Source organism: Periplaneta americana, unplaced genomic scaffold, assembly GCF_040183065.1.
Source record: "Periplaneta americana isolate PAMFEO1 unplaced genomic scaffold, P.americana_PAMFEO1_priV1 scaffold_24, whole genome shotgun sequence".
NCBI lineage: Eukaryota > Metazoa > Arthropoda > Insecta > Blattodea > Blattidae > Periplaneta > Periplaneta americana.
This window is the reverse complement of record NW_027185505.1, coordinates 604,126-606,665: the sequence shown is the minus strand read 5'-3', so window position 1 is coordinate 606,665 and position 2,540 is coordinate 604,126. Positions and strand designations below refer to the sequence as shown.

The following is a 2,540-nucleotide window of genomic DNA, read 5'->3' as shown; positions in this document are numbered from 1 at the left end:
GATTGAGATTGAGACGTGGAAAGAAGACAGGTGGGTAGAAAGTAAGAAAGAAGATTTAAGAAGCAGATTTTAAGTTTTGATTTGTTGTTATTTGAGGAGTGACCATGAACTGTTTGTGATGTAAATTATTTACTGGGCTTGCGTGAATTTTGAATGTATTTATTTATTGTTTAGTTATTCAACGATAGCTATCATGCATCACTAAGCAGTGGTGAGGGCAGTCACAATTTGTTTATATTGTTGTTATCCTTGTGTTTGTGCGTTGGCATTTTGACTTCGGCTATCCAGCAGTCGGAGAGATGTTCGCTGGTACGTTATGTTGTGGGTGGGGTATTTGATTTCGATTTCCTCTCGTTGTAGATGAAAGTGGATTATTAATTGTATGTGTCGGGTTCTGGTCTATGACATGTATGTGCATTCCTCAACGATGGCATTCTTTTGGGGTATTTATGGGAGACAGAGCGCGAATGAGCCGACTCCGGGAGACGAGGGGTGTTGTAGAGAGGGAGAGAGAGGGGGAGAGTTTAGTGGTTATTTTGTGGATTGAAGTGATCTTGATAGGCTTGTAGGAGTTTTTCAATGGTTGTGTTCTTGTTGGTGTGTGGAGGATTGTTAAACATATGTTGTGTGTATGAGCGACGTAGTGCGAAGTGTGTGTATTTAGTGACTGTTCGGATTAGGTGTGTGGAGAGTGGTTTCGTTTTGGTGTGGATGTATACTGTGTCGTTTCTGGTATGTTTGGGTAGTCGAAATATCTGGCGCAATAATTTCCTTTCACGGGACTCAAATTTCTTTTGTACGCCGCGCCCACGGTAACCTTCACTTTTACGCCAACGTCAATAATCGACAGCGGACCAATCGTAAAGTCACAAACGTTTGCGCTGTTTCTATTGGCTCGCACTGGGAAGGCAGTACGGCATTGTCCCTGCGACTTAAATATTTTTCTCCCTCCGGGCTCATCATCAGACGAGCACCATGCCCCCCAAAGCTTCCGGAAAGGCTGCCAAGAAGGCCGGCAAGGCCCAGAAGAATATTTCGAAGGGCGATAAGAAGAAGAAGCGCAAGAGGAAGGAGAGCTACGCCATTTACATCTACAAGGTTCTGAAACAAGTTCACCCAGACACGGGAATCAGTTCAAAGGCTATGAGCATCATGAACAGCTTCGTTAACGACATCTTCGAGCGCATCGCCGCGGAAGCTTCGCGGCTCGCGCATTACAACAAGCGGTCGACCATCACCAGTCGGGAGATCCAGACAGCCGTCCGTCTCCTGCTACCCGGTGAGCTGGCCAAGCACGCCGTCAGTGAAGGGACCAAGGCCGTCACAAAATACACTAGTTCCAAGTAAGCGGGAGTGCTTGCTAGGGAATCAGCAACCGGCCCTTTTAAGGGCCACAAGTTATTCATAACAGAGTAGATGAATGAAGAACAACAGCGGTTCCCACCGAGTGAAAATTTAAATAATCACCCCGATAACACTTCTAGGATAGATAATACATTATAGGCAGTCCATGGGAGACTTGGATCCACGAGGCAAATTCGTTTCCTTAATAGTTTCGTACGACTTATATGAGAGCGCGGTGTCATTCCTACTCACTTGGCAGCATTAATTGTTGAGGGAAAACAACTTAGAAGGTAACTTGTCGACCGCGGGCATAATCCTTCCGCAGGCCACTACTGAGAATCTGTGGACATACGGGTAATCTATCTTTATTGAAACTCGGGTTCATAACATACGACTGATACTTTATATATCTGTCACGTAATCCATCAAGAGACAAATGTCCCCCCCCCCTAGTCAGTAGCGAGCTTCAGTCCATTCGTAGTAGCCGCCGGTGCAAGAAGTGAATTGAAGTTTGTGTGAAGTTCCGTAGTATGGCATGAAAATGATGTCGAAAATCCGACTACAGTTCCACAACCATGTGGTTGAAAGGAGGCTCCGCTGTTGAACAACAATCCACCTGTGGCTTAACTTAGAATGCCGACTAGCTGTTTTATTAATCCCGTGTCAATCCAGCAGTGTGTGACGTTGAAACGTAACCAAACTGCCGTTGATAGATAGATTTATCATCTATCCCAATGACATCCAACGAGCTTGGTAATTTAGGTACAGAGTCTAAGCAGGCAGTTTACGTGTGTGTGTGAGCGAGTGCAGGTTTTATCGAGTGCACCCCAATCCCATCGTCCTCAAGTGCCTACAGATTACGCAGTTTCATCGGCAACGGCCATACCATGTTGAAAATACCGGTTCTCGTCCGATCACCGAAGTCAAGCAACATTGGGCGTGGTCAGTACTTGGATGGGTGACCGCTTGGGAACACCACGTGCCGTTGGCGATTTTTTTTTTTACGTCACTATTTCCAGCGTGTTCTAATAAGACTTATGGGATATTATGTTCCCTTCCCTATTCCAGCTATAGCTTGGATGATGACGCCGCTGCATAATTGTAGAGTAATTGATAATTCTTAAGTACTTGCAGCTCCGTATTGAAACTTATGACTGGTAGCATATTCATATGAGACGGTTCACTTCTCTGCGTTT

At 45.3% G+C, this 2,540-nt stretch overlaps 1 non-coding gene across 1 annotated transcript; it reads left to right on the top strand.

Annotated features, from left to right (window-relative positions):
• The first annotated feature begins 2,216 nt into the window (after nt 1–2,216).
• Nucleotides 2,217–2,335, top strand: LOC138693931 (5S ribosomal RNA). Its single transcript, XR_011330615.1, has one exon. It is a non-coding gene; the product is annotated as a 5S ribosomal RNA (ribosomal RNA).
• Nucleotides 2,336–2,540: the final 205 nt, after the last annotated feature.